This window comes from Macrobrachium rosenbergii, chromosome 6, assembly GCF_040412425.1.
Source record: "Macrobrachium rosenbergii isolate ZJJX-2024 chromosome 6, ASM4041242v1, whole genome shotgun sequence".
Lineage (NCBI taxonomy): Eukaryota > Metazoa > Arthropoda > Malacostraca > Decapoda > Palaemonidae > Macrobrachium > Macrobrachium rosenbergii.
In genome coordinates, this window is record NC_089746.1 from 2,944,710 (window position 1) to 2,959,896 (window position 15,187).

At 34.9% G+C, this 15,187-nt stretch overlaps 1 long non-coding RNA gene across 1 annotated transcript in view; it reads left to right on the plus strand.

The window, feature by feature from the left end:
* The window catches only part of LOC136839118 (uncharacterized), a 184,863-nt gene that overhangs the window by 140,513 nt on the left and 29,163 nt on the right, over positions 1-15,187 (plus strand). The window contains exon 3 of the long non-coding RNA XR_010853211.1: positions 1,448-1,500. This is a non-coding gene — a long non-coding RNA (uncharacterized lncRNA). The remainder of the gene's footprint in view (positions 1-1,447; positions 1,501-15,187) is intronic.

A 15,187-nucleotide genomic window follows, 5' to 3' on the forward strand; every position in this document is an offset into this window, starting at 1 on the left:
TTGGACTTCTTTTTGATCTGATGAGGGCTTCACACAGGAGGGAAAGTCTGCGTGTGACACTAAATAGTTTTACCTGACTAGAAAGAGAGTTTAAATTGGCCAGGCACGTGATTACTATATTTTCGTTGACATGTAAAGGTAGATTAATGTTGCCGACTTAAGGTGCCATGTTAGCTAAGAAATGCAACGATTTTTAAAAATAATCCCATATTTGAAGCTCGTTGAATGTTTCTACAGCCGAATTTGCTGTGCAAGCTTCATTCGTTTTGTTTGTGGTGCAGAAAAAAATCCAGTAGTCAAAGGTTAATGGCCGAGTGTTTGGGAATATGTTCTAAGGTGGAAATTAGTGTTCTTCAAGGTAATAGTAACATATCGGAAGGGATGCAGGTGGCAAATTTGAAGTGTGCTTGTTATTCCTTTTCATATATTAAACTTCATTTAACTGGGATTTGCTTAGTAAAACTTTTACCTTGTTTACCCTTGGGAAGCTTCAGAAAATCCACCAATCTTGCTTCCTCAAGGGAACAAGTAGGCATATCTGCAATTCAGATCAGAGCTTGCTGTGTTGTGTTCTTTTCCCCTCTGTATCATGGCGTTTTTTTGGCCTACTGTACATTCTTTCTGAATTTGTGGCTCTGTCCCGTCCCGTGGCATTCTTTAAAACACTGTGCTTTTTATAATACATTATCTGGCTCTATTAACCTCCATTCCGTTGTATTTTCTCCATGGAGTATTTGCTCTCATGTGTGTGTGTGTGTTTTTTTTACGCTATTTTATTATATATTGGACATTCACTCCATTAGATTTTTCTAGTTCATGCCTTGGCATTTTATTTGTCGGTTTTTTTTTTGCCTTCATTATTTGGCTCTTGTTACCTACTTTTTTTTTTTTTTTTTACTACCATTCTGTTACATTTTTTCTCGCATTATGTGGATTTTTTGCTTTCATTTCCTTGCTTACTTTGACGTGTTTTCTTCCTTTTTTTTTTTACTCCTTTCTATGGCATTTTTTGCCTGTATACTTGCTTTTACTGCCTTTCTTTTGCATACATTATCTGTATGTTTATTGCGTGGCTTTTGGGCCTCCTTTACAAGAAAGTGTAACTTTTATTGTGTGCGCTTTTGCTTCTGTTTCATGGCCTTTTGTCTTTCAAGCCGTAGATTTTTCTTTTTACTCCATTCCGTGATATTTCTTGCTTGCGTTCCTGAGTTGCAGTCTTCTTTTACTTGTTTTTTTTTTTTCACTGCTGCCTCTTGTATTGTTTAACCACCATTCTGTGCCATTTTTTGTAATCAAATTACTTTCTCAGGGTAAATAAATAAGTTTGAATTTAGAGTAAGAACTGAAATTTACCTTTTTTCTTTAGGCGTCCATTTTTTCAAATCAAAAAGTTTTGTCGATTTTAGTGTTTGCTTATGAAACTAATTGATGTCTCTCCTTTTTTCAGGTAGCTTGTGTTTCTAGCAACCTTGGATCTTTTGGCCACACTAAGGACGTTGTGTAAGCTATATTAAGATTACAGTGTATGGCGTAAACTTGAATGAACGTGGTTATATAGCACTGTAAACAGACTTTCTCTCTCTCTCTCTCTCTCTCTCTCTCTCTCTCTCTCTCTCGAGAGAGAGAGAGAGAGAGAGAGAGAGAGAGAGAGAGGAGAGAACATACACGTTCTACAAAATACTCAAGTATGTTGTTATATTTTTGCAAACACTAAAGTAAATCCAAGTTTATTGAAAAACTAGCATTTTGATTGCAAGTACAAATATTTTTCAGCTTTTTTAAGAGAACGCGTATGAAGTTTCTTTAAGAAGTGCCAGCTGGGGAATTGTTGATGCTAATATTGTTTGGGCCCACAATCTTCGAACTTTTTCAGTAAATAAATTTTTGCCCTTGTTATGACTGTACAACGTCACAACGAGGTATATTTATTCTGCCGTTTCATAAAAAGAAAGACGATAGAAAGTTTACCTGTATTTTTGTATTCGATTTTTCTATTATTCCAAGAGATTCAACGTTTACAGAACTTCGGTTAAAGGACCTAGGAAAGTTTGAGGTCATTATTCATAATGAATAAGAGGAACAGCTATAAACACTCTTCTCTTAGAAGATGAATAAAGGTTCAGAATCAGTTCTGGAGACATTGCCATCAGGTTCCCGATAAGTTAGTGGTTCTGCTAAAGTTACGAACTGGTAGGAAGGTGTTCGTTCTCTCGGTGACTCTGACGCTACCCACAGAGTGTTATCGGAGGAGAAGGCGCAAACGACTTTCACGGAGGTTATAGTTAGGAAATTCAGTCTGAAGGTTGAACCCTCCAAGTTCTGAACACTGATTGTGATTAATGGTGGTGTATATATATATATATATATATATATATATATATATATATATATATATATATATATATATACACACACATATATATACATATTCAGGCGGAAGTATACAACAACAAGCAGGAGTTCAAAGCAGACGACAGTCAACAAAACAGTTGCATATTTATTGATAGAAACGTTTCGTGTTACTTAAACACATCATCAGTCTGTAAAATTGAAAAATACATATTAATTCTCAAATTCAAAATAAAAGCTAAATTAAAAACAGCAGTAACATTCTTTAAAATTACAATATATATATAAAAAAATATATAAAAAAGTAAAAAAGAAAGCAGAGATTTTCTTTTTTTCTCTTAGTCTACCTAATCAAAAGAAGGGGAAAGACGAAGTGAGACCACAAGCTCACGCATGCCCAGAGTACACTTAGGCCAAGTGCAAAGGAGAAGAAGACACGGAGTTTAGAAGAGGTGCATGACGTTTAATAAACAAAGACTCAAGGGTCGTTAAGTAAGCCGATTGTTTGGTAGTTCCCAGGGTGGGAAAATTTTTATCAATATTAACCTTGCATTTCACGGCATGATTTCTGATACTAGAAAATTCAGGTTAGTAATTCGTGAGCCAGTTCTGTAGCTCAAACCCAAGTGGCTGTAATAACGGACCTGCAACATTCTCTTTGATGAGCCAATATAACTACCAAGGCATCTTGGGCATTCAAATTTGTAAATAATATTGGACTTCATAAAGGTCTGTAACTTGTCCTTACAATTAAAAGCCGCCAATCTTTAGTGGATTCATAGGTATTAAGTTTAGTTTTAGAAATCCAAACTCTTTTTCAATGATTTGTTTGACTTTGGATCTAAGAAAGTCAGAGTGCGTATATGGCATCGAGGCGTACATGGTCAGTTTCGGAACATTATATTTGACAATAGAATCAGAAAAGTTACGTGCTAAAATCCTATTAACTATGTTATAAAAAAGTCTTTTTGGAAAGGAATTTTTGGTGAAATATTTTTATGGCACATTTAGAAGAAGAGTTTTTAAACAACTGTCCCGAATCCTTTAAACCCCTTTGCTATAGGAGATATGTGGATGATACTTTTGCCCTATTTAAACATTCTTGGCAATGTCAGTCTTTTCTAGATTACGCGAACTCTAGACATCCCAACATTAGCTTTACTATTGAGCAGGAAACTGACAATACACTGGCTTTTTTAGACGTAAAAATCACCCGCTTTGACCATAATTTTAGTACATCAGTTTTTAGAAAAAGTACTTATACAGGCCTTGAAGGTAACTTTTATAGTTCGTGTTATTTTTCTTTTAAAATTAATGCCATAACGACTCTAGTTCTTAGAGCCCTTCGTTATACATCTAGCTGGGTAAATTTCCACTCCGAAATTGAATTGTTAGTGGAATATTTCACCAAAAATTCCTTTCCTAAAAGACTTTTTTATAACATAGTTAATAGGATTTTAGCACGTAACTTTTCTGATTCTATTGTCAGATATAATGTTCCGAAACTGACCATGTACGCCTCGATGCCATATACGCACTCTGACTTTCTTAGATCCAAAGTCAAACAAATCATTGAAAAAAGAGTTTGGATTTCTAAAACTAAACTTAATACCTATGAATCCACTAAAGATTGGCGGCTTTTTTAATTGTAAGGACAAGTTACAGACCTTTATGAAGTCCAATATTATTTACAAATTTGAATGCCCAAGATGCCTTGGTAGTTATATTGGCTCATCAAAGAGAATGTTGCAGGTCCGTTATTACAGCCACTTGGGTTTGAGCTACAGAACTGGCTCACGAATTACTAACCCTGAATTTTCTAGTATCAGAAATCATGCCGTGAAATGCAAGGTTAATATTGATAAAAATTTTCCCACCCTGGGAACTACCAAACAATCGGCTTACTTAACGACCCTTGAGTCTTTGTTTATTAAACGTCATGCACCTCTTCTAAACTCCGTGTCTTCTTCTCCTTTGCACTTGGCCTAAGTGTACTCTGGGCATGTTGAGCTTGTGGTCTCACTTCGTCTTTCCCCTTCTTTTGATTAGGTAGACTAAGAAAAAGAAAATCTCTGCTTTCTTTTTACTTTTATATATTTTTTTTATATATATATTGTAATTTTAAAGAATGTTACTGCTGTTTTTAATTTAGCTTTTATTTTGAATTTGAGAATTAATATGTATTTTTCAATTTTACAGACTGATGATGTGTTTAAGTAACACGAAACGTTTCTATCAATAAATATGCAACTGTTTTGTTGACTGTCGTCTGCTTTGGACTTCTGCTTGTTGTATATATATATATATATATATATATATGTTTATTTATATATATACACACACGAACGACAATAAAATTGCTGAATATAAGATAGGGATACGCCTATAATCCAAACGCCATAAACTGCGTAAACCGACAAAAAGACATAGGTCATTATAGGTCTACGTCATTTTTTTATGATCTTGTTATTTCTAAAGGAGAAAATGTCCATAAGGAAATTCTCAGCAAATTATATCCAATATGACTCGTATAACCTATCATGCTGTAACTTTAAGTTAAACATAGCGTATGCTGGTTTAGTAGAGTGCAGTCACTGCTTGCCATCCCACCGAATGTGTAAACGATTGCAATGAAATCGATTGCATGACTGTTAAAATGTAGTAAAATTCCCTAAAATCAGTATGGAATACCAATCTGCATACCTCTGAGAAAGGTCTGTGTGTTTAAGTTTAGAATGGCGAATACGCTCCACAGTATCAGACGGTAATTATCATTGTCCTGTAATTCAAGTTCACCGATCCGAACGCAAGACATTCCTCCGTGTTCAGGTGAACCTCCTTTACGAAAAACATCATTGCAGCATCGCGGAACACTCCTGACTTCATTCATATTTTCCTATTTTTGTTACCATTTTTAGGGGAGGTGTATTATTATTTTATATTATTTCAGGGGATATAATGTTTCCTCTTAATAATCAGCAGAACGTATTTTAGTTCGGTAAAACAACCATTGCAAAATTAATGAAGATGAAAATAACCACAGATGAACCAACTTTTCGAAACCATTGCCAACCAATCAGCGTCAAGGGATGGTTGTGACGTAAGCAGTGGGCGGGGCGTAGCTGCAAAGAGCGGTGAATTTTGCTATAGACGACGTACAGAAAACTCGATTGCGCCGAAGAAACTTTGACGCATTTTTTATTTGCTTCCTTTGCCCTCTAGTTTGCTTGGTGGCAGTTATCCCTTAGGTTTATTTCATTACCCATCGTATTTTGTTCGATGTCTATTCCCATTCTCATTTTATCCATCCACCTTTCTTTTTCTTAAATGAACCTATGCATCCAATTTTTCTTTTATTCCTTCTTCCTCCATTTTTCTCTGTCATTTATTCCAGTTAATCCCCTTTTCTTATTTTTTTAAATTTTCCTTGTACCTTGTATTTGTTATTCTTGAAATTCCGTTTTTCTGTATGAGGTGCCCTTTTTTTTTTATTTCTTTGCCATCAATCTTTATTTATTACCGGTAAATCCACTTCTTTCTTTTATTTCCTCACCTCTTTTTTCGCTATATTTTACATTTCACTTCTTTCGTTTTATTCCTGTGCCTTTCCTTCTCTAGGTACTATATGTGCCAGCTTTTCGTTTGATTCCTTCAATTGTCTTTTGCCTTTGTATTGAGAATTCTGTATTTCCTTTTATTTCTCCAGTTCTCTTTTCCTTTATATTCAGTTCTCCAGTTCTTCTTGTACTCATACATACACATTATATCGCATATACCTCTTTTGTCTCCTTTAATCTCGTGATTTTTCTTTTCTTTTCCAATTTCTTACTCTCCTTTTATTTGTCACCGATTCATTTCTTCCTCTCATTTCCTCTTTCTGTTATTATACACCTTTGTTACATTTTTGCTTTTATTCCTTCACTTGTAATTTTCTTTTCCGTTTTAGTCCTTCACCTGTTCCTTTTTTTCTTCTTATCCTTTCACGTGTTCTTTTAATTTTCTTTTTAGTCCTTCTCGTATCCTTTTACTTTTTACTTTTCTGTAAAAGAAAACTGTTGAGATGGCTTTGTCTGTCCGTCCGCACATTTTCTGTCCGCCCTCACATCTTAAAAACTACCGAGGCTGGAGGGCTGCAAATTGTTTATGTTGATCATGCACCCTCCAATCATCAGGCATACCAAATTGCAGCCCTCTAGCCTCCCCAGTAGTTTGTATTTTATTTAAGGTTATATAGCTAGCCATAATCGTGCTTCTGGCAAGGATATAGGACAGGCCACTACCGGGCCGTGTTTAAAGGTCCATGGGCCGCGGCTCATACAGCATTATACCGAGACCACCGAAAGATATATTTATTTTCAGTGGCCTTGATTATATGCTGTACAGAAAACTCGATTGCGCTGAAGAAACTTCGGCGCATTTTTTACTTGGTTTCAGTCCATTCGCCTGTCCTTTTCTTTTACATTTCATTCCTTCACCTGTCTTTTTTTTTCTTTTTTTATCCTTCGCCTGTCCTTTTTCTCATTCTTTATAGTCCTTCGTCTGTCCTATTTTTCTTTTTAGTCCTTCGTCTGTCCTTTTTTTTAATTTTTAGTCCTTCGTTGTCCTTTTTCTTTTTAGTCCTTCGTTGTCCTTTTTTTTTTTCTTTTTAGTCCTTCGTTGTCCTTTTTCTTTTAGTCCCCGTCTTTCTTTTTTTCTTTTTAGCTCTTCTTTTTCTGTTAGTTTTCTTTTTTTTTTTAGTTTTTAGTCCTTCCATTTTTTTTTCTTTTAGTCCTTCGTTGTCCTTTTTTTTTCTTTTAGTCCTTCGTCTGTCCTTTTTCTGTTTTCTTTTTAGTCCTTCGTCTGTCCTTTTTCTGTTTTCTTTTAGTCCTTCGTCTGTCCTTTTTTTTTTTTCTTTTTAGTTTTCTGACCATTTTTTCTTTTAGTCCTTCGTCTGTCCTTTTCTTTTTCTTTTTAGTCCTTCGTCTGTCCTTTTTCTGTTTTCTTTTTAGTCCTTCGTCTGTCCTTTTTCTTTTTCTTTTTAGTCCTTCGTCTGTCCTTTTTCTTTTTCTTTTTAGTCCTTCGTCTGTCCTTTTTCTGTTTTCTTTTTAGTCCTTCGTCTGTCCTTTTTCTGTTTTCTTTTTAGTCCTTCGTCTGTCCTTTTTTTTTTTTCTTTTAGTCCTTCGTCTGTCCTTTTTCTGTTTTCTTTTAGTCCTTCGTCTGTCCTTTTCTGTTTTTCTTTTAGTCCTTCGTCTGTCCTTTTTCTTTTTCTTTTAGTCCTTCGTCTGTCCTTTTTCTTTTTTCTTTTTAGTCCTTCGTCTGTCCTTTTTCTTTTTCTTTTTAGTCCTTCGTCTGTCCTTTTTCTGTTTTCTTTTTAGTCCTTCGTCTGTCCTTTTTCTTTTTTCTTTTTAGTCCTTCGTCTGTCCTTTTTCTTTTTTCTTTTTAGTCCTTTGTCTGTCCTTTTTCTGTTTTGTTTTTAGTCCTTCATCTGTCCTTTTTCTGTTTTCTTTTTAGTCCTTTGTCTGTCCTTTTTCTTTTTTCTTTTTAGTCTTCGACTGCCCTTTTTCTTTTTTCTTTTCAGTCCTTCGTCTGTCCCTTTTCTGTTTTCTTTTTAGTCCTTTGTCTGTCCTTTTTCTGTTTTCTTTTTAGTCCTTCGTCTGTCCTTTTTCTGTTTTCTTTTTAGTCCTTCGTCTGTCCTTTTTCTGTTTTCTTTTTAGTCCTTCGTCTGTCCTTTTTCTTTTTCTTTTTAGTCCTTCGTCTGTCCTTTTTCTGTTTTCTTTTTAGTCCTTCGTCTGTCCTTTTTGTTTTTCTTTTAGTCCTTCGTCTGTCCTGTCATTTTTCTTTTTCTTTTCAGTCCTTCGTCTGTCCCTTTTCTTTTTCTTTTTAGTCCTTTGTCTGTCCTTTTTTCTCTTTTTCTTTTTAGTCCTTCGTCTGTCCTTTTTCTGTTTTCTTTTTAGTCCTTTGTCTGTCCTTTTTCTGTTTTGTTTTTAGTCCTTCATCTGTCCTTTTTCTGTTTTCTTTTTAGTCCTTTGTCTGTCCTTTTTCTTTTTTCTTTTCAGTCCTTCGTCTGTCCCTTGTCTGTTTTCTTTTTAGTCATTTGTCTGTCCTTTTTCTGTTTTCTTTTTAGTCATTTGTCTGTCCTTTTTCTGTTTTCTTTTTAGTCCTTTGTCTGTCCTTTTTCTTTTTTCTTTTTAGTTCTTCGTCTGTCCTTTTTCTTTTTTCTTTTAGTCCTTCGCCTGACCATTTTTTTCTTTTTAGTCCTTCGTCTGTCCTTTTTCTTTTTCTTTTTAGTCCTTCGTCTGTCCTTTTTCTGTTTTCTTTTTAGTCCTTCGTCTGTCCTTTTTTATTTTTAGTCCTTCGGTGTCCTTTTTTTTTTTTTCCTTTTTAGACCTTCGTTGTCCTTTTCCTTTTTTCTTTTAGTCATTCGTCCGTCCTTTTTCTTTTTTCTTTTTAGTCCTTCCCCATCCTTTTTTTTCTTTTTAGGTCTTCGTCTGTCCTTGTTTTCTTTTCAATCGTTCATCTGTCCTTTTTCTTTTTAGTCCTGCATTGTCCTTTTTCATTTTCTTTTTAGTCCTTCGTCTGTCCTTTTTATTTTTTCTTTTTAGTCCTTCTTCTGTCCTTTTTCTTTTTTCTTTTTAGTCCTTCGTCTGTCCTTTTTCTTTTTTCTTTTGAGTCCTTCGCCTGTCCTTTTTCTTATTTTTTCTTTTTAGTCCTACATCTGTCCTTTTTTTTTCTTTTTAGTCCTTCAGTGTCCTTTTTCTTTTTTCTTTTTAGTCCTCCGTCTGTCTTTTTTCTTTTTAGTTCTTCGTCTGTCCTTTTTTTTTCTTTTTAGTCCTCTCCTTTTTCTTTTTTCTTTTTAGTCCTTCGTCTGTCTTTTGTCTTTTCTTTTTAGTCCTTCATCTGTCATTTTTTTTTTTTAGTCCTTCGTCAGTCCTTTTTCTTTTTTCTTTTTAGTCCTTCACCTGTCCTTTTTCTATTTCTTTGTAGTAATTCTCCTGTCCTTTTTATTTTTTTCTTTTTTGTCTTTCGTCCTGTGCTTTTTTTCTTTTTAGTCCTTCGTTGTCCTTTTTATTTGAATCCTTCGCCTGTCCTTTTTCTGTTTTCTTTTTAGTTCTTCGTCTGTCCTTTTTCTTTTTAGTCCTTTGCCTGTCCTTTTTCTTTTCTCTTTTTAGTCCTTCTCCTGTCCTTTTTCTCTTTAGTCCTTCACCTGTCTTTGTACTATCTTTTTAGTCCTTTGCCTGTCCTGTCACTTTTCGTTTTATTCCTTCAGCTGTCTTTTTACTTTTCTGTTTTAGTCCGTCACATGTCTTTTTCCTTTTAGTCCTTCGCTCGTCCTTTTAACTTTTTCTTTTTAAACCTTCACTTGCCCTTTTGCTTTTCCTTGTAGTCCTTCACCTTTCTATATTCTTTTTCCTTGTAGTCCTTCACCTGTCCTTTTACTTTTTCCTTTTAGTCCTTCACCTTTCTATTTTCATTTTCCTTATAGTCCTTTTTTTTTTTTTCTTTTAGTCCCTCACCTGTCCTTTTACTTTTCCTATTGTTTCTTCATGTTCTTTTATTTTTCCTTTTAGTCCTTCACCTTTATGTTTTCATTTTCCTTATAGTCCTTTTACTTTTTTCTTTTAGTCCCTCACCTGTCCTTTTACTTTTTCCTATTTCTTCACATGTTCTTTTATTTTTCCTTTTAGTCCATCACCTTTTTATTTTAATTTTCCTTATAGTCCTTTAATTTTTTCCTTTTAGTCCCTCACCTGTCCTTTTACTTTTTCCCATTATTTCTTCACATGTTATTTTTTCCTTTTAGTCCTTCACCTTTGTATTTTAATTTTCCTTATAGTCCTTTTACTTTTTTCCTTTTGGTCGCTCACCTGTCCTTTTACTTTTTCCTATTATTTCTTCACATGTTCTTTCACTGTCCATTTTCTTTTACCTTTTATTCCCCTACCTGTATTATCGTTTTACTTTATATATTCCTATTCTATTTTTATTTCTTCACCCCATTTTCTCCTTTATGACATATATTCCCCGTTGATCATATTGCCGCCTCATTTTCCTTACTGCTCTCACCTTTCTCTTTTATATATACTGTGTAATCGATTTCCCTGGTATTCCTTGAATTTCATTTTTGCTTGGCCAATATTTCTTGTAGGGATCTTTCCTAGATAGTGACCTCCACGGGTTTTAACTCGGTATGTATACACCTTTGCGGCGTGTTTAGTACAAGCCCGTTGGGGATTACCCTAATAACATAAAAGACTGTAAATATCATAAAGATATAACCCTTAAGTAATATTAGTCCTAGATAACGACCCCGAACTTTGCTGGGGTCACTATCTAGAAAAGATCCTCTTGTAGCCCTTATATTTCTTCTTCCTTATCTTTTGTTTGTCATATTCCCAGTATTCATTATATTTCCTAGCCTTCCTTTTCTTCAGCAAGTCGCACTTTCATATGTTTTGATGACTGTTTTGTTTTACTTAGACCGTTTGTTTTCCTTATACACCTTATATACCGAGGCGGCACGTGTACTTTGTCTACTTTCTCGCTTTATTTTATCAGCTAGACGTTTAGTAACGATACTGTTCAAATTATGTCCCAGGGCGTCGGCACATTGAAAGAGCCAAAAGATAACGGATTTTTTTTATTGAATATTGTTTACATTCTCGTTTTAGCTTGGTCGAAGGTATTTCTTAATCCTGTGGAAATAGTTGAGGGTTGTTTGTCAAAATCGTCAACTGATAATGGCTAAAGGAGGTTGCCAAATCGGGTTTGAATATTTCTTTTGTGAATGAAGTGATGGCATCCTATGTGTGCTTTCACGCCTTTTTATGGATATGTCATCTGAAGTTGTGGCTCATGCTGAGTTTTACCAAGGAATTATCTCGGATGAAAACGACCTGGTAACCCCTTCGAAGAATGGAGGACTCTTGGGATTGGGGATGGGGATGGAGGGGAGGGTGCCCTAGATAATAATGGGACGTCTGTATGGTCATGAGAGGCTCTTGGGAACTCGTTCCAAGTCTCAAGGATTTAATTATAGCCTTCAGCTCGAGGAATGACGTCATACTTTAGTTTAAAGTGAATCTCCCTCTCTTTCTCGTCGCTGTGGATGAATTGAAATAATGTGAACCGTAACACAAAATTTGCTTACACTGAAAATACTTACAAGATTACGATTCAAAATGGAAAATATAACTTCTGGGTCTTCGTAACTGAGTTGAAGCAAGTCATTGCTTATAGTGTATCAGTGGTAGGTAAGGGATAAAGGACTGTGACGTAGAGAAATTTGTATGTAAGCGACCAGGGCATTTTTCATAGCTAAGAAGACAAGGCTCTCAAAAACCTGATGGGGAGAGGATGTAGTTCAGCAGACGCCTTTGCGATGGGATTTTTTTTTTTTTTTTTGAAAGCGGAACCTGGCATCTTACATTATAAAACAACAGCGTCCAGAATGTATCTAATCGAGAGGGAATTGAATTTCACTCGCAAAGAACTATTTCGACATTCTCTTTTGTGTCGTAAAACCCAGTGACCAATTTTCAGACATTATTCTGTTTTGGAGGATAGCACAGTAAATATGGTTTGGAAGCCCTTCTAGCATATCTGACTAAACTTTGCCCCATGATAGACACCAGCAAATATCGCAGGAGTCACAAAACGTTGATAAGCATTCGTGATTTTTAAGTGAATCAAATCTCTGTTATCATTTTATGCCACAATCACTCTCAAGAAACTACAACTATAGTTGTAAAAAGGAAAGGTCCCAGAAGTTGACTTCATGCCCAAAATATACGGGATATGTGTCCTAGATTATACCTTTCCACCCAAGCTCCCTTAAATATACTCTCACACTATATTTAAAGGACCTTGTTTCCACCCAAGGTCCTTTTAATATACTCACATTCTATTTAAAGGACCTTGTTGCCACCCAAGGTCCTGTTAATATACTCACATTCTATTTAAAGAACCTTGTTTCCACCCAAGGTCCTTTTAATATACTCTCACTATATTTAAAGGACCTTGTTTCCACCCAAGGTCCTTTTAATATACTCACACTATATTTAAAGGACCTTGTTTCCACCCAAGGTCCTTTTAATATACTCACACTATATTTAAAGGACCTTGTTTCCACCCAAGGTCCTTTTAATATACTCACACTATATTTAAAGGACCTTGTTTCCACCCAAGGTCCTTTTAATATACTCACATTCTGTTTAAAGGACCTTGTTTCCACCCAGCTATTAGAGCTAGAACGGTAAACCTATGGATGCTTTTAAAAATTGAAAGGTTTGTGATAAATAAGATTGTAGTCTACAATAAATGGAAAACACCGCAATGCAGTGTTCAACTGTCCACTCGAAAGATTGACTTGAAATGAGACGATAGTTAATGGAATAATTGAGTCATCTTCATCATCGTCATCAGTCATCATGTTTTCATGCCAGTTTAGCCACCACCGTGTGATGAGGTTTCTTTATTTTCTTCTGTTGTGCATTTGTCTGAATTCCCATCTGCTTGAGTTCAAAGTCTGTTCTGGGACTCATCATAGGCGGGCATCTGCCACTTCAGTATCTACCACGTCACCAACCCTTTCTCATTGCTTACTCAAATCAACTCGGTTTTTAAGACCGTAATTTTAATACAAATTGCTGCTGGTTCCTGACTTTTGACCATCTTCCCCTGGCTCTTCAGCCATGAATCTCTGCATTTTGTAGTCACACGTTTTCAGAATATCAATTTCTGTCGTAAGTATCAATTCCTCTACAGCCTTTAGAACATATTTCAACTATGCGTCTTAATTTTTCCTTGTTTTCAAAGTGGGCACAATTAGTTACCGGTAGTTCAGCAATCTCTGCCGTTTTTCTTACTATGCTCTGGATGTTAGCCACACCCTCCAGTATGTCACTTAGGTAATATGTTTTCCGTTTAACTCTTTCCCTCTACCAGAACAATACCTTGATAATTTCTTCACTATCCGCCATTTTGTATATGCTGGGTGCAACAGTATAGAATATTATTTATGAGTTGATCCCGTATCAAATATCTAATGCCCTATCTGAGAATGAATTATTGTTTTTTAAACTCCAAGGCGGGAGGTTTTTTATTTATTTTGTAACACGCATCATGCCGTCTGTGGCTTATCTTATTAATGTTAGCTCGAAGATCTGTCATGCTAATTGATCAGTGTACGAATAAAGCTGCAAATTTGAAGGACTGTCTAGTTTGGTAGAGGACCCTTACACTGGGAACCAAAATTCCATTTCTCCATTACAGCATTGTACCCCTGATCATCTGGGGAATCAGAGTCTCAGCCACGTTCCAGACTGCACCTCCTTTGCTTCATTATTTGTCATCATAATCTTGATTATGCATATATTAATTTTGAATCCTCGTGTTCTCCATTCCCCTCTAACTTCTTTTGAACATTTTTAAGGTCCCTTAAACTGATTTCGTTGCTCTCAGGGGCCTCCCTTTCTGATGCCTTTGGAACTGCCTTTGCTTCTAGGATATAGAGTTATTATCTCACCGATGATTAATGTGTTCCAAGAATGATTTCACTGTTATGTCTTCATACACACACACACAAAACACACACATATACATATATATGTATATATAATATATATATATATATATATATATATATATATATATATATATATATATATATATATATATATATATATATATATATATATATATATATATATATATATATATATATATATATAATTAATAATAACAGGACCTCACTTACACTGGATGGTATCTAGCAGAGATATTTTATTAAGGAAAAGTTGCAAGCTTTTTTCTTTTTAGGACTATCAGTCCTCATCGTCAGGTATCCGTAGAATGTCTGAACTCGTGGTCCAGCTGTATTTATATGCGTATGGGGGAGGGAATTAAAGCTCTTGTTCCAATTTCGTGTGCTGGCTTTCTTAAATCCTCTAGTTAATCCTTCGCTTGTGTAGCCCCGCCCTCTCTCTGCCCGCGGCTACTTTCAGGTGTGCGTTATATTGAATATGATTATAATCACTGTAACACGTGATTCGCTCGCTCAATAAGAGATGGGGTGTTTCGACTTTATTTCCAAGCCACTGACCAAGGACTGATACATTGTGTTAGAAATCACAAAATATATATATACTACAGAGACACTACTGACGAACATGCGCAACCGTTTGAGACTACAGATCCAACATTGACAGGTGTCAGAGGAGGAGTGGCTTCAAAATTCATTAGGGACAGTGATAGAAATCACAGTATACTCTTTAATTTGTTTAGTTTTTCCTTCATGGGGGTCATATATATATATATATATATGCATGCATATATATGCATATATATATATATATACATATATATATATGTTATATATATATACATATATATGTATATATATATATGTATATATATATATGTATATATATATATATGTATATATGTATATATATATATATATATATATATGTATATATATATATATATATATATATATATATGTATATATGTATATATGTATATATATGTGTGTGTGTGTGTGTGTGTGTGTGTGTATTCATATGTGTGTGTATATGTATATGTGTGTATATGTGTGTGTGTGTGTGTGTATTCAAGTGTCAGTGCATCGGGGGTTTCCACAATCCACTGGCAAGACATCAAATATCTCTAGTGCTTTTTAGTCTTAAGCAGGGATATGCAACAATGACACTGCTATATTTATTTATTCCCAAGCTAACAACTGTTTTGACCATCCATGGTCCTCTTCAGGGCTAATCTGATGTCATAGAGGAATAACGTTCTAATACATAGCAGAGTATAAAAAAAATATTCCAAAACAAGAATCGAAAATTTACAAATT